The 26,112-nt window shown below is 37.0% G+C and overlaps 1 protein-coding gene and 1 long non-coding RNA gene across 2 annotated transcripts in view; both read left to right on the forward strand.

Annotated features, from left to right (window-relative positions):
• LOC129438994 (protein NLRC3-like) overlaps nucleotides 1-26,112 on the forward strand; it is a 469,470-nt gene that overhangs the window by 312,504 nt on the left and 130,854 nt on the right. The gene's annotated exons all lie outside the window — the stretch shown is intronic.
• Nucleotides 25-3,359, forward strand: LOC141361379 (uncharacterized). Its single transcript, XR_012367434.1, has 3 exons — nucleotides 25-158; nucleotides 507-605; nucleotides 3,246-3,359. It is a non-coding gene; the product is annotated as an uncharacterized lncRNA (long non-coding RNA).

Here is a 26,112-nt window from a genome sequence, read left to right on the forward strand (position 1 = left end):
AATATGTTCATGCCTGTTTGTTATTTGAAATGTACGGATTTAATTAAAAAAAAGGAAAAAACTTTTCCATCCGCCATTTTACAAGGATGGGATGAGCGGATTCTTCACCACACTGATCATCAAACGGATTAATATAAGGTTTATAAAAGAAGATTCAGGTAATGTCGCGTGCGTAGTTGATGTTAAAGTTAGAGGATTTTGAGAATGTGAATCAGTCAGATTAGGTCACGAAAAACTTCTTCACTTTTTCTTCAGTTTTCTTAAGGACCTATTTATTACTTGATATTTATTTGATAGTTTCATAAAATGCATCTTAATTGTAGCGTTATTTATTGAATGTTTTGCGCTGTTTGTGACTCTTAATTTAATGTGTTAATATTTTGGTGATGTAATGTTGTCTAGTTGTGGTTGATGTCTCACTCAGGATTGATTTATCTGAATTATAATGTCTGTTTATTCACTTTGATTTGAAGTTTATTTTGTGTCTGAATGTTATTTTCATTCAGTATCAGTTGTGGAGATCAGATTGATCAGATTCACCTCTGCAGCTTCATCATGGATCAAACACAAACATCAACACATGAAGATTTTTCTCCAGGATGCAGGTAGGCTACTTTATAGAAACACTTATAACATTTGTATTATAGGAAAATAGTTAAGTGTTGTTTTTAACTAGAAAATGCATTTCCAGACGAACTGCAAAAGTGTGCTTGCTCTGGTGCGGTCGCTAACAGGGTTCCTTCCCACGAGTCCTGGAATTCCTGGAAATTGAATGAGTAATTTTCCAGTGCTGGAAAACACACAAAACAAAAATTGTCTTGGACAATCTTGAAGTTGTCCTGGATGATTGAAAACGTTCTTTTTTAAAGGGATAGTTCACATAAAAATTCTGTAATCATTTACATTTAATAATTTGGCAGATGCTTTTATCTAAAGCGACTTAAAATAGTATGCACTGGGCAGCTATCACTGCAGAGCAAACAGGGGTAAAGTGCCTTGCTCAAGGGCACTTCAGTTAGTCCAGTTCGAACTAGGGGTGTGCACGAATGTTCGAATATTAGTTTCTGAAAAATAATCATTTGAAAATTAAAAATGCTATACTATTATCCCTATTTTTTATGAGAAAAGAAAACCAGGGTTAAGCCTTTATTAGAATTGTCTTGTCTTATTTTACTTCATATGTAATGACTTATAATATACAGAATATAAAAAATTATTTGTAGGCTATGTGTTCCTAAATCTTTGTTCAATAACATCCCAAGCTATAGTTCAAATATCTGCCAAATGCGTATAAAATGCACACGGCGGCCTGCAAAGTTTGCATGATATAACTGGTGAGCATCAGAATTCAATAACATTACTTAATTACATTGGGGTTGGTTGTCACATTGTGTCAGAGTATCTTTGATGGTTAATTACTTCCTGTTACAATACACTCGAAAAGTAAAAAGTATACACATTTAAAGCCAAGACCCCAAAGTTTCATTTCATGTAGGAATTACTGCTGAAAGATTTTTTGAAGATGAGCAATTCATGCATGAGTGAAAATTGTGACAACCAACCTCGGTCTCCCCTAAATATCTTCCTCAGATGACGGTCACGTAATAAACAGGACAACAAGCACTTCATTTTTAGGATCTGAACAGTCGGCATGAAAGTATCAAACCATTTGCTTTATTTATCATTATAAAGGCAGGTATTCTTGTCAGATCACGTTTTTTACCAGGAGTTAGCAGCGCTTTTTGTACGTTGTCGGCTTGTTCTGTCTGAAGAAAAGACTTTCAGTGAATAGGCCTATATGCAAATTTTTCTTATCAAGAAAATGTAAAACGAAATAAACAAGAGAATTATAAACCACATACTGTCAGTATACATTGCGTTTTGTTTCATATGTTCAGATTTTGTATGATTAAGCAGATTTTAAATAGGGTCTACAGTTTTTTTCTGTTGCTAATATTTTCAACATAAACAAACTATATAGATAATATAATATTGGTGTGTTAAAACTATTCAATGATAATTATAAGCTTGATGTTAAATTGAGACTTAATAAAAAATGTAAAAATGACATCTTAATTTAAATTAACAAATATTCGAATGTTCACTTTTTTTTAGCTCAAATATTAGAATATGAAATTATTAGTTTGAACCTAGAGCTGTGCAAAAAATCGACTGCGATTATCATGCGTGTGTCATCATCAGTAAAGCCGGTTCAGTGATTAGAAGTAAATCGGCATCAGCTGCTTTCAGATGGAGCTGCATTTATTACACAGACCCGTAGTTCACCGAGAAGCTAGGCAAAATCGCATAGATAATCGGAGTCGATTTTCCTCGATTATGAACCCGATTTTGCCTAGCTTCTCGGTGAACTATGGGTCTGTGTAATAAATGCCGCTCCATCTGAAAGCAGCTGATGCCGATTTAATACTAATCACCGAACCGGCTTTACTGATGACACGCACATGATAATCGCAGTCGATTTTTTGCACAGCCCTATTTGAACCAGTGACCTTCTGGTTACCAGTCCGATTGTTGCGGTGACTGCCAATCAGTCACTCACAGAGGTTGTGAGCAAATGCTGTTTGACTCGCGTACCAATAACAATGTCCATATCTTCACCCTCACGTTCTATATTTCATTTTTTCACATATGGTTAAAATATTAAAAAGAGTTCACAAAATAATACATTCAAACAGATCTTACATATGGCTTTCCAATGCCATTCCAATCTCACGGTCAAAACTGGTATGTTCATTACCCGCACCTGTGCAGCATTTCCTCTTTACCTATTTTATACATTTCCCAAACTCAATACCCCACCTAGTGTACAAAATCAGAATAACACCATATATGGCTCTTATGCTGAGTTTACACCAACCACGTTTCAGACGTCAAAATCGCGTCTACCGCGCCTAGTTTGCCGCTTGAACAGTTTGAATGCATTCGCACGTGTAGAGGGAAGTAGACAAAATCATTTGACGTGCGTCAGAGGAAAACTCCGCTTCTTGTGGGAGGTGCAAGTGCTATGAGGTTGTCTGTTTACAAGATGACTGATGTTGATTGTGCATTTATCAAGAGAGTGACTCCGGGCGGGGCTGCCACCACAGCAGCAAGCAGGCTCCTGATTGGTAAACGCGGCGCGAAATTCCGCCAAAGTTCAAATTTTTTAACTCGGGCGTCAGCCGCAAATTCGTGTGGACGTACTTGGTTGAATTGTTTAACTGTAATCTGTTTATATGTTACAGTTCAGATCATCAGAAGAGATCAGATCCAGAGTTCAGTTGTGTGTCTATGAAGAGTGATGCGTCTATGAATCATCCATTGAACTTTAAGAATGAATCAACATCTCCTGCTGTCAGGTATAAAACACTCTGAAACATGATTATACCTTTAATATGATGATGTGTTTTGTTAAAGAGATGATAAATTATTCTTGTGATTGTGTTTAATAAATGTTATCTTCATTATTATACAGCACATGTTCACATAGAGAGACACATCTGTACAAACACTAAGTTGAATTGTTTAACTGTATTATTGTTGTGTTATAGTTCAGATCATCAGAAGAGATCAGATCCAGAGTTCAGTTGTGTGTCTATGAAGAGTGATCGGTCTATGGATCCACCAAACAACTTTAAGAATGAATCAACATCTCCTGCTGTCAGGTATAAAACACTGTGAAACATGATTATAGCTTTTACATGATGATGTGTTTTATAAAAGAGATGATAAATTATTCTTGTGATTGTGTTTAGTAAATGTTATCTTCATTATTATACAGCACATGTTCACATAGAGACACATCTGTACAAGTTCTCTGTTAAATTGTTTAACTGGATTATTGTTGTGTGTTATAGTTCAGATCATCAGAAGAGATCAGATCCAGAGTTCAGTTGTGTGTCTATGAAGAGTGATGCGTCTATGGGTCATCCAATAACCTTTAAGAATGAATCAACATCTCCTGCTGTCAGGTATAAAACACTGTGAAACATGATTATAGCTTTTATATGTGTTTTGTTAAAGAGATGATAAATTATTCTTGTGTTTAGTAAATGTTATCTTCATTATTATACAGCACATGTTCATATAGAGAGACACATCTGTACAAGTTCTCTGTTAAATTGTTTAACTGGATTATTGTTGTGTGTTATAGTTCAGATCATCAGAAGAGATCAGATCCAGAGTTCAGTTGTGTGTCTATGAAGAGTGATCGGTCTATGGATCATCCAATCAACTTTAAGAATGAATCAACATCTGCTGTCAGGTATTAAACACTCTGAAACATGATTATACCTTTAATATGATGATGTGTTTTATAAAAGAGATGACAAATTATTCTTGTGATTGTGTTTAGTAAATGTTTTCTTCATTATTATACAGCACATGTTCACATAGAGAGACACATCTGTACAAACACTCAGTTACAGTCTTTATATTAAAATAGTGTAAATGAAAAAGTCATGAAAGTTTTATTAGTAGGTTACATTCACAGTAGGGATGGGCATTTTATAATAATATAATATTTGAATATTTAAATTACGTTTTTGAAGTTTTATGTAATTTTTTTCACAATTTCATAGAAGGCTTGTCTTTAGGAAATATCCACAACAAGATAAGCTTATAATCTGAAGATATTCAAAGTTTGAGGACTTGACATAAAGTACGTTATCATCATGTACATAGCCGCAGGAACTCATTTTATCAGAGGGGTGCTGGGCTTAATGTTGCGGGGCTGCTGTGGTGGATTTTTGACAACATCCCAATAATAAACAGCCCAAACAAACAACACTCACTTACAGACTACCATGCAAATGAATGAGGACTAGTTATGTGTGAACACTCAGAGCTTATGATTACGTAAAAGTTTAAAACATCTAAAATATTTAACTGCTGCACAACGACAGCACAAAAACCTGAGTCTTACCTAATGATCATGGATTTATTATTGCCAGTCCTGGCGCCAAGGGTGGGCATTGGGGGTCCGGGCCCTGGATGAGCCTGTGGTCTCCCTTCACTTGTTCACCAGCTCAATTGTCCCACCAACCAACAGTCCTTGCTTGTTTGCCCTTTTTTATCAATAGGGTACTGTTATCAAAAGTTATTGTTTTGTATAACTCCTGAATAAAAATAAAAATATGTTTGGTTTGTTTTAAAAATATATATATTTAAACGTATTTGATTGGTTTGGCAATAGTGAGCGCGGAAATGTTTGGTTGTTTGCTAAGCATACGCCACCATTTAAAGTTAAGACACGATTGAGTGTTGCAATGAGGCTGACACGTTATGGTTCTGCTGTGGTTTTTGAACTATTTTTGCTGCTGAAACAACAGAGACAGTCAATATTGCTTCTAAAATGTAAGTGACTAAATATGAATTACTTGTTTAGTGAACTGTCATACTCAGGAAATTGGTCTCACATTGTCAATCGTGATGTGATGCTGCTTAACTGTATGTTTAACCCACTTTGTTAACACACTGTTAACACGCTTTGTGTTTGCTGCGTTCATTTGTTTAGCGTAATTACATTATCCACTTTCGGTTCCAATTGAGACTAAAGAATGCAGAATCATTATCGCGTTTTGGTGATTGTTATTGCCGTTTTAATCAGACCAAGATACTTGTCCAGTCGAGCAAATAAAATTCTCTTTCACTTGGCCTTTTAAAAAATCCACTTGTCTCTGATAAGCGGATAACCGTTGATTTCGAACACTGCGACGTGTAGACTGCTTCAGTAGGCTAGGTTCAAACTTTACGACTTCTTCGTTGTATTATGTTAATGGAGAGGTATGTCAGTTTTTCCTCGTTTTTGTCCATTTAATCCAAGGTTAATCTCATAATTTGTGCCCCCCTGAAAAAATGAAATGCCCATCCGTGAATTTGTGTCTGGCGCCGGGTCTGCTTATTGGTCTGACTGGGCTGATGATGATGAGTGGACTGAGACAGTGTGAGTGAGGGTTGTAAACAGGCCACCCAGGGCTAATAAAAGCCTCCGACTGTGAGCTTCGAGGCCCATAACCAAACAGCGTAAACTGATATTTATTATTATTTCAAATAGAAGTACATGTTTGGTGCTATCATACACTCAAGTTCACACAACATTTCGTTTTTTGCTCCGTAAAATATATAGAACAGCAGAATGGATCTCCGAGCAACCATACCCCGCATTTGAATGAATCAGATGAGTGATTCAATTAGTCTACCTGTTCGTACCATACAGTCGCGCCTCACTTGTTTAATTAAGTGATTTGTGATCTTTGAATGAACCGGTTGAATAAAGGATTTTATTGGATTTTATTGATAGGCTGATTTCATTGTATTAGTAATAATAGCCATACACAGTGTCCTTGTATTCTGATACAAATCAGAAAGGATCAGAAAAATTCTGATAATTTTTCTAAGAACCTAACAACCAAAGCATATATGGGAGAGTGGGGCACAACCTAACGCTTTTTGGTTTTCGCGCAATCATTCAAAAAATATTTGTGTTTGATTAATTTTTACACAAGCAACACACACATCTCTGCTACAAATGAACATTTGAAGTTTGTTTCAAGTACTTAATTATTGGACAATTACACCAACTGTGACAGAAGTGCAAACGTTACAACTTACCCCATAGGTGGGGTTCATTGTAACAGGCAGGGGGTTAGTTAGTAACAATTGCTAAAAATTAAGTTTGCAAGCAAATATTTTAATAGTATTTTGTCTATATACTTGAAGTGGATATTGTTTGTATTTGTCTATAATAGACAGGTATACACACTGTATTCATTCATCCAGCCCTTTTCTAACAATAGATCAATTATAAACGGATACAAATGTCTAAATATGTGAGAAAAAGCAGCACAATTATGACAATTTATTTTATATGTGACCCAGCCTGTAATAATCAAACTACAGTTTCAAAATCAAATTCTGAGATAATGAGCATCAAAGTCTGATTTTAGCCATGCATTGCATTATCATTTCAATCTTTGACGTGACCTTATTCAATCAATATTAAAGATATGAACAAAAATTTGACACAATTTTTGATAAGACAGGCACATTAATTTTGTTGGCAGCCAGCAATCATTCGTGTGTAACTCATTTAAAACAAAGGCAAGAATTATGCTAACATTAGCTGTTTTCATATCGTAAGTGCTGAGGGGTTAGTTAACACATTACAGAATTACAATAAACCCCGCTGGGTCAAAATATTTACAACAAAAAGTTGCTAAGAGCTGCAGACATTTCAAAACGATGCTGTGTTTTAGTCAACAAGACACTGATTAATATGACATAGCATTGGATTTGGTATCTTACACACCCAACTCAGAAACCAAAAAAAAATAAATCCATTTTGACACATTTTGGTAAAAACATGTTTTCTATACCAAAAAAGTGACAAGATGAAAACCACTATTTTCTGTTACAAATTTTCACATAGCATCTTTAGGTTATAAAAACATAAAAAATTCAAATTCATAACTTGATTTTTCAAAGATTTATTATAAAAACGAATTATTTTTTCCACAAAATGCAATAAATCCATGACAGTTTCTTTTTCAAAATCTATTCAAACAATGTATAGATGTGCATTCATCTTTGGCATTATATTCATTTAGTTGAAAAGTTGTAGACACGGATAAAAAATAAGCATTAATGGCATTAATCAAAACACTTACTTTGTCATATTAAGAAAACTGTCATTGCTGCGCTTATACTTGGGACGTCGTCGCTTAGCGTTTTTCACAGCAATCAGCTGTAAAATGTTTTGGTCCTGCTCGATTTTTGTTGACTTTGAGTAAAATAATGTAAAGTTTTTCATAAGATCCCCTTGGGTCAATGTGTTAGCATGAGAAACTTGATGCTGTCGGGAGATAAGCACCAGTCTCCCTATTGCCTCTTGCGTACATTGCTTTCTCGTCACAGAAAGCCATCACAGGTTTATCAATGCTATTAAAGTATTATTTTGTTTTTGTTTGTTTGTTGATCACGAAGTACAAAGTAGATGAAAAACACTAGGACTCTGTGTACTCAACGCAGCACCATTGTTTGTTTACATTGTGTGTAATGGTGCGCTGTAATTTGTGGATTTATTGCATTCTGTAGAAAAGGAGGAGTGGCGTTTATTGCGTTTTGGGGGAAAAGGGAGAAAAGATGACAGAATAACATGGCGGATATTGGATTTTGCGTAAAATTAAGAATTTAATTTTAAATACTGACCTGATATAATACTGATTCTGGCAGTAACTCATTTTTTTCAAAAATGCCGTTTATTGCGTTTCGGAACAAACTCTTCATATTTAACTATAATAAATAGCCAAAACAAATACCTTCAAATTAGTGTTATTTTTTTGGTTTATAGCTTATTGCATGGATCAAACCAGTCTAATTCTGCCCTACAAAGCCAAAGCGCAGTAACTACGCATTTGGTCAAAATTGAGTTAAAGGTTGAAATGGGCTTTGTGAGATCTGTTGTGTTTTGTGACAAAGTCTCCTGGTTCCATTTTATCCCATTTCAGAAAAAACGTGTGCGCCAAAATTGCAGTAACATGTTTCACTGCCTGGTGTAAAACTTTAAGGGCATTTTTCTTGGTTTCCGTGTTTGTGTGGTGTAGCGAATTTCAGCGGGAGGAGGGGAATAACGTTATTTGAAACACTATGAACCTCCGACCGAAACACTACGGGGATTCCCAAGGGAATCTTAGATTTTAGCTCAAAAGGGAATATTATGCATAATTAACTGTAATTAACTATACAAGTTTATCAGGTTTTACCTGGCGTAGCAGAATTAATAATAACAATTATACAACAGTTCTTTCTGGTTCTCGAATCTGATTGGCTAAGACCTATGCGATATTGTGCTGATATCGGCACTCTAACCGCTTCACCTTTCGTATCATTCTGCCACCTAGTGAATGGAGGTTCTAAGCAGGCTCATCTCTGAATGGAAAAACACAGACGCCCTGTTTTTAAACACTCTCCGTTTGTCTCATTAGTTTACTAGCTCATAAATCAGTCTGTGAATCCCCAATCGGAAGTTATTCCGTCAAAGATCAGCGCTCTTGGATGTTACGTTACAGTTAATGGGAGAAATGTCTTGTCACATCGTGTGGACGATTAACACTTGGAAAGAGGAATATAAACACTCGTTTTTTTTCTGGAGCTATATTTCTTATCAGAACGCGAAAACACCGTGGAACTGCAGGTAAGCACCGCAGCTTTTAAATGTGGACATTGATCATTTACTTTATCGTGACCTGACTATTAAAACATGTTATGAGATATCGCCACTGGTATATTTATAAGCAGCATGCAAAAACATCTCTCTGACACTTATAAAAAACCGTTTTATATAGTACTGACCAGAACAAAGTTTAATAATAATAATCGAGTGCTCGTATCACGTTAAGAATAAATGAGAAAGCAATAGTAACGTTATACAAGTAGTTTTATTAACTTTTACCTCGCGCCAAAACAATAACAACACAAAATACACTAAATATGAATTAAAAAACAAGTACTAGTTTGATCATGACACCAAATAATGCTGATTTGATCTCATTTTGACGATCATAAACAAACAAGGCCAACATGAGAGCCAGGGTATCCCTGTCAGAGATGTAGCCCAGAGAGGGCGGTGGTCAGCGGGGCGAGTGAACACTGATGTCCGCTCATGCTTTGGTTCTCATTCGTACTGAATCTCACTAAGCAAACGTTCAAACAGGTGCTATCTTTACTAATCGACTGCAGATTTAAATATAATACATATACATTCTCGGCTGAACTACTCTTAAAACTACACTTTGTGACCAAGAAACGGTAATATAAAGTAACGGCTTTTCCGTCCATTGAGTTGTTATGCGATTCAAAGCAGCCAAAAGTGTTACCTGTCATTCTGGCCGCCCTCAAATCTGTGGCGGAAGAAGTAGTTCTCAAACAAAGAGGCTTTTAAAATAACTCCGTTGTTGTTTTCTAGTTTTCGTTTTTCAAACGTGTGCCGTCGAACTGTTGTATAAAAGCAATGTTGCTCTCGGAGTCGTGTGATATAGCTCTATATCATCACGGCTGTGATTAGGCCAGAGGCACGAGGCCGCAGGCCTGCGGCCTCGTGCCTCTGGCCTAATCACAGCCGTGATGATATAGAGCTATATCACACTCCTACTCGAGCGATATTGCTTAATTAATTAATATGTTCGTCCACCGAAGACATATATCCATAATCGTATATTAACGTCTAAGAAATGTTAATTTCATGGCCTTTAAAATTAACCTTCTCACTGATATACAGTGCTACTCGCAGCGTGTAGCTGGATCAAAAGGCAGAAATAGTGACTTTAATTTCATGAGCATTGAACACAGAAACAATTCAATTGTAAAAATGCAAAACCGGTTTATTAGCTATAAAACGAAGTACACATAACGACTAACTAAACATACACACATACAATAACATAAAACATAGATGAGAAAGAAAAGATTGAAAATAATAGAGAGAGAGTAAAAGATTGGCAATAGCACTATTACTTAACATCTGCACAAACCATCGGATAATCTCTAAGGATCGCCTTAATTTTCATAAGGGGTAAAGCTTGAACATCAGCGAGTAAAACGAGTTTATACTTGCGTTTGGCTCTTTGTGATGCGGTGCGAAGTTTCTGATGCTCGCGGTGCGAGTAAGGAGAGAGAGAGAGAGAGTCCAGGTGTGTTCGTTTAAGATGAAGTCCGTTAAGTTGTTTCGTAGGGCGGATTGGTCCGCGTGGTTTTCCGAACTAGCGCAAAGTCAGGAAAGACTGTCCCGAAGAGACAGGGCTCAGAGAAAAGATGATGAATCCGAGGGACTCTGGGTGAGTCTCAGCGAGTTTCCAAACTGCGTTGACGGGTTACCTGAGTAACTGAGCGACTGAGCGCTCCAGCCACCGGGCGGCTGAGTTACTGGGCGAACTGAGCGATTGAGCGATGATGGCTTGGGCGATAGGCCGTTTTGACCTTTCACACGCCCAGCCCATTTTGGGTGTATGACCCAATGTTTGAACTTTCAGACATCACATTTGCGTAATTGCATAATGATAAAAGTTTGTTTCCATAACTCTTCAAATCGATATTAAATGACATTGATGCGGCTTATGGTAATATGATACATAGAAATGATTAGGAAATAAAGAGTAGGTTAATTTGATACTAGACAAGACATGGGTTTAAGATCACGTTGAATAATAATTTCATACCTAAGATATGAACCATGATACAGTGAACAAAATCTAACTAAAGTGTTAACACACAGTTACATCACACATACATGATCATGCAGTAAAGGGATATAACATATATACATTTAAACAGCTCATTGTGATCGTTAAACGTGGTTTCATCAGAGACATATCGTCTGTGCCCCCTGCTGTGTCTCTGGCGATTGTCGTTCGATCGGCTCTCAGGTTTCTCTGGTGGAATTCCTTTGAACCTCCTTTTACGACGGCATTTGTTTTAATTGTCGCCCACTTTACACCCCTGATAGGTGGTAGATATCTGGGTGATTGTGTTATCAGGACACAGGGTTATCTAAAGTCACAATTTTAGGGCTGTTACGATCCAGACGCCAAATGGCCTCAATCTGACTCCGAGCCATTTGCTACAGTAGTTACTGCACTTAGCATTTGTAGAGCAGTATTGTTTTAACATAAATTATCTTTTCCGACATAATGGTCATATTAAAATGTGGTGGGCTGCACAAGATAAAGAGGAGGGCCCAATGTGGCCCATGGCCCTCCAGTTGCCCATCCCTGATTTAGGGATTGTCAAATTTACAATAAATGTATAAATGTACATTTGAATCTATTAAATCTATTTGATTGTTGGTTGATTGTTGGGTAAAGATAAGGGTTAGGCTGTTTGGGCTTTGTCATGATAAAAATGAAAATATTTTTATTAAAAACACTCAAATAAAACTTAATTTTGAAGAAACTACACTGTAAAAAATGTCTGTAGAAATTACAGTATTACTGGGTATTACTGGCAACTAGCTGCCAGTAACTTACTGTAGATTTTACATTTATGTTATTTACTCGCAACAGTTTGTTTAAAGTTCATCAAGTCTTTATCTTCTGCAGTAAGTAACTGGCAACCAGCTGCATAATTGCAGCAAATTACAGTGTATGACAGAAAATAAACACATACTAGATTAATAGTTAATTAAATGTTTTTACCTCTAACGGGAATAGCTGCGTGATGAAGTGAAACTAAAGGGTTAATAAACACAAACTGAAGCAGATATTGTAGAACGTCTGGCAAACGATGATAGATAGCGCGAAGATTGTAAAAACTGATTATTTCCCATTACTAATTACATTATCTTATCCTACTTTTATGCGGGGATATTCATGTGAACCCAGGGCCGATGGATTTACAACAACCACTGCAGGTGACGGAGATCGCTCACATCCCGCATGTTTTCAACACAGGGCAGATGCTATCAGGTACCATTGCTAACATCGCGCATTCACGCACATCTACGTTTACAAATCCATTGCAACAAGGTAACCTTCTGGCATTATACGCGCTTAAGCCAGCAAAGGAAAGTGGTAAATTAAACACTATGCAGACTATAGTTGTCCCAAAACAAAATCGGATGAAATTATTTCAGACAGTAAACCATGCATCGGTCCTATGGAATCCATTGACAAAGCCGAAAGGAATATTCGGAGGACATATTAAGATACGTAGCGTAATGTCTAGAGATGCTCCGATCAGCATTTTTGGGGCCGATCACCGATTACCGATCACCAAGATCATGATCTGCCGATCGCCGATCAGTGTCGATCACAGAATGGCAGTGGAATGGGAATCTTTTATCTATAATTTAGCAGAGTTTACACCATTTGTAGAAATGAAACTAACTGTCAGGTTTAAAATACTTATGAACCTTAACAAAAATTAAGACGCACTCAGACCACGAATGAGGTTTCAATATTCTGCAGGGAGAACCCAGAATGAGACGTCTCATCAGGAAACTCTCAACTGTCTCTCGAATTGGTCTTCCTACAGGAGAGTTTTTATTTGAAATGTAATCACTTGGTCCACCCCGGTTCATTCCGAAGGTCGAACCTCACAGACTTTCATAATTGCAACAACATCACACATTTTGCTAAGTCTAGAGAAATAGTATTGACTACATTTGACCAAAAACAAGATAGTAACAGTTTGATGATGCAGTTTACCAAAGGTCATATGATAACAAAAGAACATTTTACGCACTATTTTACCTTGGCAGTATTTAAGTAGCTAGTCAGATTAATATGATTCTAAGCAAATGATTATATATTCATAAATCTAAACCAAGGATTATACATTCATAAATGGTAACATAAAACATTCGAAAATGTAATAAGAATTACATAATATGTAATAAGAAAATACATTTTCTCCAACATTCCCTCCTGTTTATCATTTATAATGTCTTTACTTCGGGTTGTAACCCGTTACCTGCTTAGGCACTTTAGGATTAAACCTTCATCAATAGACAAAATTGCATTTCTTCTACACAGTATCATCATAGGCTTTAGTAGTTTTTCTAACAAAAAATTTGTAGTCTTCTCCATCTGCAGTATTACCCAAGAAGTATTCATCAGTAAGTACAGATTGAATCATTTTCTTTGTCATTTTTGACACACATTGTATCACACAAGTCGAACACATACATATCAACAAAAGAGCAGATAATATTGGAACCAGTATTTTCAATAGTTTCTCCCACCAAGATCCTCCAAACAACCATTGCGTCATATCCTCTGCTGTAACATAGTCTTTATCCATGGTGTCGCGCAACTTTGTGAGATTGTTAATGGCCTGTTCAATAATTGCACCGTCGGCATCATTTGCAGGAATAAAACTGCAACAGCTTTCTCCGATAATCCAGCAGACACCTCCGAGGGAGGCGGTCAATTGGTCAAGCACCATACGGTCTTGAAGTTCCATCATACGTAAGGCTGTCAGTTCCTCACGAATGCCTTTCAATGCCGCTCTAGTAGAATTAACAAACTGTTCAAACCTATAATCAAAAGTCTCCATCCGTAGCATGAGCTTTCCAGTCCCCAGCCAAGGGAACAAGGCGAGGCTCACTTTCTGTCCGTTGGTCCATAGTTTGTGGTCGTTGGGGACGTCCGTTCCCCATATGGAATCATGTTTTGCGAAAATGTCTCTCTTACCACGATGTACCTCTGTAGCAGTAATGACAAATGAATGGTCTGTAGGCCGTACCGGGGCGCATCTTCCGATCCACCCGACTGGTAGATAATGGTATATGGTCAGTCCACATAACCAGACGAAGTTGATTTGGTGAGTGGTCCCCATGGCGTCGGGTGCGGTGAAATAATCGGTACATGTGCTTCCTTTCCTGGCCTCAGACTCGTTGAAATCTCCTTTGCGGTTCGTTGTACAAGGGGTGTACGTGATGTAACAGTTCTGTTCCGGAACTCTTCCAAGGTAGCCGTCGACAACACCCATTGTTAGAGTGTTTTCATAACAGATGAACTTTGTGCTTGGTGAAACGTGAATAGGGCCATTCATTCTAACACTTGCATCCTCTGGCAGGATCTTAAGGTTCTTAAAAGTCAGTGTGTTTGCATCCACCGGAGGTGGCATGCGATACTTTAAAGTGGCATTCAAAAATATTGGTGTATATGCAGATGTCAAGCATTCAGGAAACAAATCGTTGGTATTCAATACCGGTTCAGGTTCCACGTGCGGATTCGTTCCTGACTTGGGCATTTTTGAACAAACGTAGCAGTTTGTGTGGTTTCCACTCCGTGCGACGTACTTCGCATAACGATACCACATGTTGATCTCGTAGGTGTTCTGGTAGTTTCCATTCTGTTGATCCATTCCTCTTTCTCGACTACTCCATTCCTCTCCGTTTCTCCTCATTCTTTCATTGTTTCTCTTCGTCCCACCAGGGTCTGCCTCACACATCAGCATGATTGCCAGGATTACAATGATTATTTTCATAAAATCAGCCATTCCTTTTGCTCTGTGTAGACAGGACAGTGCTAACTAACCTTACCTATTATATCTTCTAGGTCAAACTTTCCTAGCTCCCGTAAAAAATAAACAGGGGTCACAAAAAAATCTTCCGGTTCCACTAACTTACCCACACTTCCTCTGACCTAGATTAACTAAACATCAACTTCACTGTCCTGGACAGAACAAACCAACTGTTTCTTAATGTGGCTGAGATGTATCCACGAAGGTCTTTCTGCAATCTTTACTGCTGTTGGTGTGGTTATGAGGACCTGAAAGGGACCGTCCCACTTCGGGCTGGACCAGGTTTTTCGTTTGATGACTTTGATGAAAACGTAATCACCTGGTTACACAGCTGCTTCCCTTCAGTGTAATAAATGAGAATGACCATTGGCCTGAATTTTTTAGCAAATTTCTTGAAGGCCGCCGTCATATACTTCTGCGAAAACATAAAAACAAAACAAAAGAAAAGAAAACAAAAGAGCTCCATAGCCAAAAAACAACTTTGTTTAAACAGATTTGTTAGGAAGTATCTTGTTTTGACTATTGCTAGAAAATAACTAGTTTTGACTCCCATATAAACTATAGAAACCATTAGGCGACCAAAACATCAAAAGTTAAGCATTTGCCCCCCACCCCGTATCTTCATCATGAGGTGACCCTCTCGTCACTAAAAAACAAAGATCTTCTCATGACTCTAATCCCACATCGCCTGTCTTATTTTGGGGAGTATAATGAATTAATGAGTGTTAATTAAAAAATAAAATGTTATATGAAATAGTGTTATAAAAATAACTTTTATTTTAAAACCATTTGCCCCGGCACAATATTATGTTGTCATATTAGCCATAAAGGAAGCAAAGCTTTTCTTTGTGGGGAAAAACTTTACACCCAATGAAAAAATCTATTAGTTAAAACATCTTAATAACCCTTGTTTTAGATGAAAGGTTATAAAGTCATACTGCAATTCACAAACATCCCTGGGGTGTTCTGCTTAGAACTGATTGGGGTGCCGAATTGTGTTTTTGAGAAATTATGCATCCGCAAACAATTTTGTTTGCATGATTCCTAAAACCCCCTCTCCCGCATTAAAGTGTAAACACATTTGAAAAAACGTTTAAGCGTCCAATACTGTGTATCTGTGTGACCAAATAAGGAAAAGGCTTTTGGAGTTACAATTCGATATTAAAATTACTTTTTTCAATCTGTTCTCCTTTCTCCTTTCTGGAGCATTGAATTTAAAAATCAGTGAGCTGTGAGTAGTTTGTCACCATAGATGACGCATTTGAACAGTAATTTTCTCTGCCGTTCATGCGGCTGGCAACCGTAGCTGCCTGGTCAGCAAGGGTACTCCCTTTACCTCACTGGTATCTCCCTTCAAGTGGGCTTTTACCGCAATCTGTTCCCGGGACATCTCAGGAAACCTCTCTGCTGCCAACCTGCTCTAGAGTTAAGCACAGCTCCACAGACATAACAAAAATAAATATAAATGTTAGTTTTGTTACTAGCCAATTCACATGTTTTTTGTGATTTCATTTGCCTTTCCCTTTTTGTCCACAAAAGATAAACATCATTGTAACAATCAAATTGGAATTTTTTAAGTGACAGATTGTTTAGGTATTGGAATTTTTAAGTGACAGATTGTCTAAGTGTTCATCAACACTTAATGTTTGTATAATATCTATAGTCACAGTCATGGCTGTTTGGTATTGCTTCAGACAAACCAAGTAATTTAGCTGGATATTTTTTATACAAATGGTACATTTTCTACAAATTTTATTTATTATTATTAATATTATTATTATTTTAAGCAAATATTGAACCCATAGGCAAAGAAATGCTCTTTTATTAACTTTACCATAACCATCAATGTTCTTCTATTAACTTTACCATAATGTGTACAATTCTTAGTGCTCTGCAAATGGCAAATAAAACTTTGAACTTTCATTATAGCCATTATCATTATCAATCAATCAATCAATCCATCAATTTATTTCTAGAGCACAATTAAACACAACTGTCGTTGACCAATATGTTGTACAAAACAAACATAAAACCAATACAACTGTCGTTGACCAATATGTTGTACAAAACAAACATAAAACCAATATAGGACGACATAAAACCATAATATCACAATTAAGAGCAGATAAAACACATTACCAAGGAACTGAGGTCGTAAAACATACGCAAAAAAACACATAAAATATTACGATAGGCAAGAGGTAACTAGTCATGTAGCGTAAGCCAACTCAAATAAATACGTTTTCAACTTAGATTTCTTCTCTTTCCTGTTTTGAAAGCTGCTTTCATTTCTAACATTTCCACCAATGACCTACATTCATCTACATTTAATTTTCCTGACCACTGATAATTCTTTCTCCATTTCTTAGCATACTTCACATTATCACTTTCTTTACCATACATATACTTTTCATCTCCTTCTAAATCTTCCTTAGCAGAAACACTTCAAATAAACAAAAAAAAATTCAACAACAACAATTAAAAAATTTTTCCTTTTCTTTTTTCTATTTCTTCAACTTTTCTTTCCCCGGGGAATTCTAAACACCACCTTCTGTTTGTTTACACAGTGTGCTTACTTCAGCGTTTAACTGGTTGGTTGTTTTGAACCTTCAGGGTTTCTCTCCCTGTCGCTGTTTCAGTACACCGGGTAAATTCACAGTATATATAATTTTATATACACAACTATAATACAATATAACAAACAATTGCTTCAGCACATCAACCACAAAAACAATACAATATAACAAACAATTGCTTCAGCACATCAAACACAAAAACCCCCATAATATACAAAGCATACACCGAATAAATTTTTGGTTTCTACACAAATATAGTAAAATCTTTCGGGCGATTTCCAGGATCCCCTTCAGCTACTGGGGGACTCGAAACCTCCATTCGGCTGACTGACAGACATTGGGGACTCGAACCCACAATTCTGTTCTTGGGCGACACTGTAGGACTCAAACCGATTCAGCTGTCCCCTTTTCTTATGGTAAATAACAAATCAAATTACCAATCAGAAACTCACCCGATTCACTGCGTCTGAGTCGTCTTCTTAGCTTCAGATTCCGTCAATCCCAAGATCACCAGCTGAGGAGACCTAAATGCCGGCCTGGCGAGGAATTTTCACCACCCAGGACTTTCTTCGAATTCCTAGAACTCGGCCGTCGACGGGCTTCGGCATGTCTCCTCCACTGTTGATCACTGGATGTGTTGGAATCCGGCTCGAAGGACCAAAATGTCAGGTTTAAAATACTTATGAACCTTAACAAAAATTAAGACGCACTCAGACCATGAATGAGGTTTCAATATTCTGCAGGGAGAACCCAGATAAAGAAGTCTCATCAGGAAACCTCCAAACTGTTTCTCGAATTGGTCCTCCTGCAGGCCAGTTTTTATTTGAAATGTAATCACTTGGTCCACCCCGGTTCATTCCGAAGGTCGAACCTCACAGACTTTCATAATTGCAACAACATCACACATTTTGCTAAGTCTAGAAAAATAGTATTGACTACATTTTACCAAAAACAAGATAGTTACTTGATGATGCAGTTTGATGATGCAGTTTACCAAAGGTCATATGATAACAAAAGAACATTGTACGCACTATTTTACCTTGGCAGTCTTCTAAGTAGCTAGACAGACTTAATATGATTCTAAGCAAATGATTATATATTCATAAATCTAAACCAATGATTATACATTCATAAATGATAACATAAAACATTCGAAAATGTAATAAGAAATACATAATATGTAATAAGAAAATACATTTTCTCCAACACTAACTATAAATTAGGTATATTCTTGTTTTTATAGAGAATCAAATAAATAAGCACAATAATATTTCTTTTTGCAAAGAGAAATGTAATATGCCTTTAAAAAGGTTTATGTCTGTTAAAAGTTATTAAAATAAAACACTTCACAGTCTTTACTGTATGAATTAAATATACACGCATTCGAATGAAGTACAACAGTTCTTCAATGATGAGCAGAGAGTAATTTTATTTAGAGATGAATTAGGATACTGTAGCTTTAAGGCGTGGGAGAGATCGTTCTCTTCACGTGCACTGATGACAGGCTGCTGTGTATGCGTGCGGCGGGTGTCCGCAAACAAGAGCAGCTGTGAGGAAAATGGATGTTTAAACCTTCAAAACTTTAAAACGAATGCAAGTAATAAACTTTCGGCACGAGGATGCAATTGTCCGCGATAGATATGTGTTGTATACGCTGTTCATTTGTAGCAGATATGTGTATGTTGCGCGTCCTCATAGAAAATGCGCATATCTCTGTAAGGGCAGAGAGGGAAATCACGTCACACATGAGCAATGGGTTACAAAATTCTTGCACTGTGTAAAGTGGTCTCTAATTGCAGCCGCATCAGGAACGCTATGATGACAAAAGTAAGCGGAAAAATCGTCTCATGAGATCGGCAAATTTAGCGAGTGCCGATCGCGTCATTTAATTCCGTTATCGGCCGATTACGATCGGCGGCCGATCGATCGGAGCATCACTAGTAATGTCCAAAACGGAACAGTTGGAACATCTACACCACCAAATCATTTGCGTGATTTAAATAGTATTGTATCAATTTATATCATGTAACTTCAGCTGTTTGCGTTTTGAAGCATGGTAAAGATATATATGCCTTATACATTCATTGTTTTGTATATGCTAATAACTACACTTATTTATTATTTGAATTAACAAAACCTACTTAGCTGAATTTTAACGTGCTTGTGAACTGACCTGAAAGGGATCCATTGGCTTTATTTTGGACTTTTCTTTTCCATTTGGAGACAGAGTGCTGTGTCTTCCGGGTCATAGCGGTCCATCAATTGTGTATGGCCGTTTCACGCGGCAATCGGCGAATTCGGCTACAGCTTTTCTTGTGTAATGGAAGAGTTTTGTGCAGCATTAATGCCAATCTGTTTATCTTCAATGGCGCCTGGCATGAAGAGTCTTGTCCGTAAAAGGGAAAGGATTTTGGGTGCACGAGCAAGGCGTGCGGACCAACTCTGCTTCACTTTTGTAACCGCCCCCGTTTTGGCGCCTTACGCACTCCTCCTATTGAAAAAGAACTTAACACTTGCGGTTGCCGCATACCGTGTGAAATGCCCATTACAGTGCAAAGGAGGCGTTTGAAATTAAAGCATTGCGACAGAAGACTGCTCTGCATGCTTTCTACTCACTCTTGTGGTACTTTTATTTTTTTATTGATCTGAGCAGCGCCAAATACACACGTGATTATCTGCAGTCAGGTAGCGGGGGCGCAGAGATGCTGGGATGGCTAAAAAGATGAAATGACAGTAACATTTCGTCTGGTCTCGTTTTGGTCAACGAAAATGAAGAGATATTTTAGATTAGTTTTTATTTTGTAAACCACTTTTAGTCTCGTTTTTATTCGTCAACAATATTGCATTATACATTTTATTATAGTCATGGTCACATGACCAGTATTTTTGTTGAGTCTCGTCTCGTTTTCGTCACGTGAAAATGGCTCGTTGACGATTATAAAACGGTTAGTTCCAATCCTTGATTCTGATTGGTCAATAGGTGTGCTTTATTCATGATAAAACACTGCTATGACCGCTTCACCCAACGGTTCTATTTAATATCACGGCGCTCTTAGCAACACCCTTAGCAACACATAAACATATAATGAGACAAAGTCTGAGAACAGTTTGTTGTTTTTATTTGAGCTTTCATGTTGTTGTTCGCAGTCAGGGACTATTTTTTCTAGCGGAAGGAATGCTTTTATTGATTTAAGTTCATGAAAGTTGCACTCATTTTTTTTTACTTTAATATTGTGTAGTAACCGTTTTATAAAAGCAATAAGGTACTCGAGGCAAGTGCTGTATTGTGAATAAGTAACGGCTGAAGGGGTTGCAGGCACTCCGCTTGGCGTCGTGCCTAACAACGGCCTTCAGCCGTTACTTATTCACGATACAGCACAGCCTCTCGTACCTTATTGCTTACCTATATAAGCAACACTAGTTGTAAGCTGGAAATACAACAAATAAAGTTAAAACAGCCATAGAGTCCGTGGTCTCAAACTCACCACTGTCAGTCATCGCATCTTGAGACGCGGGCGCGATCGGGGGAGGCTTGCCTTGCGGACCAAAGCGTGAATATAAACACGTGACTCGCGCTCTGTATCTCATGCTGTATGAGATGAAACAGATGCACACGCATCAACTCGTAACTCTAATTATAAAACGGTTAGTTCCAATCCTTGATTCTGATTGGTCAATAGGTGTGCTTTATTCACAATAAAACACTGCTATGACCGCTTCACCCAACGGTTCTATGTAATATCACTGCGCCCTTAGCAACACTCTTAGCAACACATAAACATATAATGAGACAAAGTTTGAGAACAGTTTGTTGTTTTTATTTGAGCTTTCATGTTGTTGTTCGCAGTCAGGGACTATTTTTTCTAGCGGAAGGAATGCTTTTATTGATTTAACTTCATGAAAGTTGCACTAATATTTTTTTTACTTTAATATGGTGTGGTAACCGTTTTATTAAAGCAATAAGGTACTCGAGGCAAGTGCTGTATCGTGAATAAGTAACGGCTGAAGGGCGTTGTTCGCGTCGTGCCTGCAACCCCTTCAGCCGTTACTTATTCACGATACAGCACTTGCCTCGAGTACCTTATTGCTTACTTGCGACCCTGTCCTCTTGCATGCTTTCCATGTGAAATCAATGGTATGCTTCACTTCATTGCACTGTTGTTCAGTGTATTGAGAACAGCCCGTCACTCGCGCACTGTGCTCCTAAATTATTTTACAAGCTCGCACATAACAATTTTTAGGCGCAAATGTGAAATACTCGCACTGTAGAGCCCTGGGCTATATCAGGAAGCTAACAAATCTCTCATTATGTGGTGATGTGGCGGAGCAGCAAATCTAAATAACACGCGAGTGTGTGGACGAAAAACAAACCTGGCGTAAAACTCTAAATACTTCAATTAGTCTATAATCTGTATTGCCAAAACAATCAGAAATACATAGGGCTGTGCAAAAAGTCGCCTGCGATTCTCAAGGGGTGAACTACGTCTCTGTATAGTAAATGCCGCTCCATCAGAAAGCAGCTGGAGGCGATTTACTTCTAATCACTGAATCGGCTTTACTGTGAACCAGCATGAGAATCGCAGGCGATTTTTTTTTTTTTTTGCACAGCCCTAGAAATACATAGAATTTAATTTTCATGTATATTTTACATTAAAGTCTGTAAAAGACACATTAACTCTTTCCCAATCAGCTTTTTTTCCAAAGTTGCCAGCCAGCACCAGCATTTTTTTTTTTTTGATTTTCACATAAGTTTAATGCCTTCCAGAAAATGTTCTTCTTTAAATATATAAACATACAATATATCAAATGAAAGAACAGACCCTCTGCTTTAAAAAAACCTGTTGCATCCTACGCACAGTAATGGATCATACGTCCTAAACCACTTTTTCCCTAAACTGCAGGGTGGTGATGGCGCAGTGGCCTTTTGTGTGAGAGACCCAGGTTCGAATCCACTGTGACACACCATTGTGTCCCTGAGCAAGACATTTAAACCCTAGTTGCTCCAGAGGCGTGCGACCTCTGACATATATATCCAGGGCTCAACATTAAGGCTTGTCCGCTTGTCCGGGACAAGTGGATTTTTTTGTAGGACAAGTGTAAGAGAAAATTAGTTGTCCGACTGGACAAGTTAAATTTCAATCAATGTTACTTCACGTTGTGTGCCGTTAACGACAGAGCAGAACGCGCAGCGCAAACACCGAGTGGAATATTGAACAGAGAGCGCATACGCCGACACACACTTTTACATGTACTGTTATTGTTACTAAACAAGCTGTGCGCGCATTAAACCCGATCGTCGAACATGTGTGCGTGCTGCGCGACAGCGATTTGAATCTGACAGAGTTCGTCACTGTACATTAAAAATCCCACACGAACATTACAACGTAAATGCTAGGTTTAAGATTGATTTTTTTATATATATATATATATATATATATATATATATATATATATATATATATAAAACAGATAATCTAGATACATTTATTCTAATAAGTTTTTTAAAACATGGTAATGTTTTAATGTTTTGCTTTAGTGTTTTAATGTCAGACAATCATTGAAAAATCATCTATTATTTTGCTTTAATTGCTATAGTCCGGGTTTGGTTGAAGGCTACAGTTAGAACAAGTTAGAACAAGTATGTCTCACTCAAAGTATTCAAATCGTTGACTTTATTAAATGTGCATAGATGTGTGTTTAGTATAATGCACGCAGACGCACAGTTCACAAAACCTCCTTTGATTTGAATCAATCCTGCTTATTTAAACTATAACTATTTACACTATTCAGCCGATCTCCCTTCCCGTTATCATTCACCTGCTCTATTCTCCGACATTGCGCAGACTCTCTAGCGGTAAGTTTTGGAACAGTCCATTTCGCACTTAACAACAGGGGTGATCGGATTAGTCCATTTATTAAAGGTGACACTTTTCTACAATCATTGAAATGTGGGAAAAATGAAGAGAAAGGCAGCAGATATAGCATCATTCTTCAGAAAGAGTAACAAGAAGCAGCCAAATGAATCTTAGTAAAATACATTTTAGTGGCCTAAATTCACATGATTTTCTGGTCTCTATATTATTTTCAGCAATGGGAGATATAAATCCTGGTTTCAAAGTAAATTTCAAAAGTTTTATTTGATTTAATAGTTTAAAAAAACATGAGGTTAAATTATGACTATAAATTGTATGTTAATCTCAATTCATTTTAATTAAAATTCAAGTATTGTAGCAATTGTATGTTATACATTATTCTTATTAACACACCTATAATACTTAAAAGTATTTTAAGGTTGGATGATAGAGATTTTATGTGCCACCAGAGTAACTGCTGGCCCCGGCCACCACTGAAAATCTCTTGCTCCGCCACTGATTAGCAAATCACAAAAAATACATTATATTATAAATCTTTACCCGGACAAGTGACTTTTGTGCATGGACAAGCAGAGGTGTAAAGTACTCGAGTAAATGTACTTCGTTACTGTACTTAAGTATTTTTTGGGCTACTTTGTACTTGTACTGAGTATCAAAAATATAAGCAACTTTTGCTCTCTACTCAATACATTTTTGATTGGGTATTTGTACTCTTTACTCCACTACATTTGAAATGCCACTTAACGTTACTCGCTACATTGTTTATTTGTCAAATAAAAACGAGACGAAAGTGCCAGAGCGTGATGATGGATAGAATCTGTGGTCGCGAGGTTAGACGGACACACACAACTGAGGGACTTCATTGGCGCTACGCAGGGCAATCGTATGAAATCAAAGTACTGCGAGAGCGAATCAAATGCATATGGAGAAGTCTGGTCTCGCGGTACTTTGATGTCAAACACTGAATGGCTTGCGTTGAGCCACCGTAGCGGGACATCTGCGTGCTGCATATGTCATAAACTGTAGAGAAAAGTTCGCATCTGGTCTGAGAGAAAAGATAAAGCGCAAACATATGGATGCATATCACATTAGATTCTGTCACGGGACCCTTTGTTAAACATGTGATGCTACAATCAAACAAAAGTGAAGCGCGATTGGGTCATCCCGCAACTCAAAGGCAAGCACAAATGTTTTATATAACGTTACTCTGATGCTACTTTATCAGCTAACCTAAGCTGGTAAGTTACATAACTTGATATAACTTACTATATAATCCAAAATAAACCAGCGATGTCCTGTACTGATTGCTCAAGTAACTTAAGTACATTATAAGATTGATAACAAGTGTACAATTTCACTGTCCTCAAATTTAACCAAGTATGCTGTAATGTATTTACTGTAAAGAGGGATGCATGACTAAATGTGCACTTAATGTGAGATAGTGGTGTTACATCTACTAGATGTGTTTTCAATTAATCTTTCGAATGAACAACTTCCTGTTTTTAATATGCATGATCATATTTCTGTTAGTGTAATTTTAGTTTACTGGAATTTTTTAAATATTAAAATTATATCTTTTTATATCTTTAGGCCTATAAGAATATTTGGTAACACTTTACAATAAGGTTCATTAGTTAACAGTAGTTAATGTATTAACTAACTTGAACAAACCATGAGCAATACATTTGTTACATTATTTATTCATCTTTGTTAATGTTAGTTAATAAAAATGTATGTTATATCACAAAGTTAGGCTATATATTTTTCAGCATGGCACATTCAAATACACAATGACACTAGACTAAAATTAAATGGGTTTAAATAAAATGTAATGTTGAATAAAATTAGACTAAAACTAAATCAATTCAGATGACAAAAATATGACTAAAACTAAATTAAACTTTAATCAAAAGACTATGACTATGTTTAATCTGTGTTTGTTCTGCCAGATCAAAATTTTGAGGTGTTTGATTTCTTTTCTATATAAGGAAATAAAACCTCTTAAATAAACTTTCTTAGTTTTCACTGCCCAGACCTACAATGTCTCTTTGTGTTGAGGACTAGTGCATCTTTGAGCCAACATTCAGTACGAGTAAAAATACTTAAGTACTTTTAAATTGGGTTACTTTAATACTTTTACTCAAGTCGTATTTAAATTGGTGACTTGTAACTTGTAGTGGAGTAATTTTTACAGTAAGGAATTTGTACTTTTACTCAAGTATGGCTTTCAGCTACTCTTTACACCTCTGTGGACAAGTGAAACACAAATTTACTTGTCCGAAGGACAAGTTGCTCAAAAAGTTAATGTCAAGCCCTGTATATCACTTGTAAGTCGCTTTAGATAAAAGCGTCAGCTAAATGAATAAATGTAAATTTAAACTTTGCACTTTACACATAACCTTTTTATATACATTTATATACGGCAATTAACATTTTGACTTAATTATGAGCATACATGTGACCGTCGCCTGAAAGATCACAGTTCTGCATGTGCATGTTTGTTCCCGTTGAGATGTTTTGGACAGCAGACTTTCTTTTGTGTCCCAGCAACTTATTTTAACTCTTTCCCCGCCAGCATTTTTCATAATTTTCACAAAAGTTTAATGCCTTCCAGAAAATGCTCCTTTTTAAATATATAAACA

This window comes from Misgurnus anguillicaudatus, chromosome 24 (assembly GCF_027580225.2).
Source record: "Misgurnus anguillicaudatus chromosome 24, ASM2758022v2, whole genome shotgun sequence".
Taxonomy (NCBI): Eukaryota; Metazoa; Chordata; class Actinopteri; order Cypriniformes; family Cobitidae; genus Misgurnus; species Misgurnus anguillicaudatus.